Raw genomic sequence first — 887 nt, 5'->3', positions numbered from 1 at the left:
ATAGATTTTGGATACTAGCCCTTTATCTGATATGTCATTTGCAAATATCTTCTCCCATTCTGTCGGTTGTCTTTTGGTTTTGTTGACTGTTTCCTTTGCTTTGCAAAAGCTTTTTATCTTGATGAAGTCCCAATAGTTCATTTTTGCCCTTGCTTCCCTTGCCTTTGGCGATGTTTCTAGGAAGAAGTTGCTTTGGCTGAGGTCAAAGAGGTTGCTGCCTGTGTTCTCCTTTAGGATTTTGATGGACTCCTGTCTCACATTGAGGTCTTTCAACCATTTGGAGTCTATTTGTGTGTGTGGTGTAAGGAAATGGTCCAGTTTCATTCTTCTGCATGTGGCTGTCCAATTTTCCCAACACCATTTGTTGAAGAGACTGTCTTTGTTCCATTGGACATTCTTTCTGCTTTGTCGAAGATGAGTTGACCATAGAGTTGAGGGTCCATTTCTGGGCTCTCTATTCTGTTCCATTGATCTATGTGTCTGTTTTTGTGCCAGTACCATGCTGTTTTGATGATGACAGCTTTGTAATAGAGCTTGAAGTCCGGAATTGTGATGCTGCCGGCTTTGCTTTTCTTTTTCAACATTCCTCTGGCTATGCGGGGTCTTTTCTGGTTCCATACAAATTTTAGGATTATTTGTTCCATTTCTTTGAAAAAAGTGGATGGTATTTTGATGGGGATTGCATTAAATGTATAGATTGCTCTAGGTAGCATTGACATCTTCACAATATTTGTGATGTTCTTCCAATCCATGAGCATGGAATGTTTTTCCATTTCTTTGTGTCTTCCTCCATTTCTTTCATGAGTATTTTATAGTTTTCTGAGTACAGATCCTTTGTCTCTTTGGTTAGATTTATTCCTAGGTATCTTATGGTTTTGGGTGCAATT

This window comes from Mirounga leonina, unplaced genomic scaffold (assembly GCF_011800145.1).
Source record: "Mirounga leonina isolate KUSES-001 unplaced genomic scaffold, KU_Mleo_1.0 Mir_129, whole genome shotgun sequence".
NCBI classification, from domain to species: domain Eukaryota; kingdom Metazoa; phylum Chordata; class Mammalia; order Carnivora; family Phocidae; genus Mirounga; species Mirounga leonina.
The sequence above is the reverse complement of the archived record's forward strand: the minus strand, read 5'-3'. Positions refer to the sequence as shown.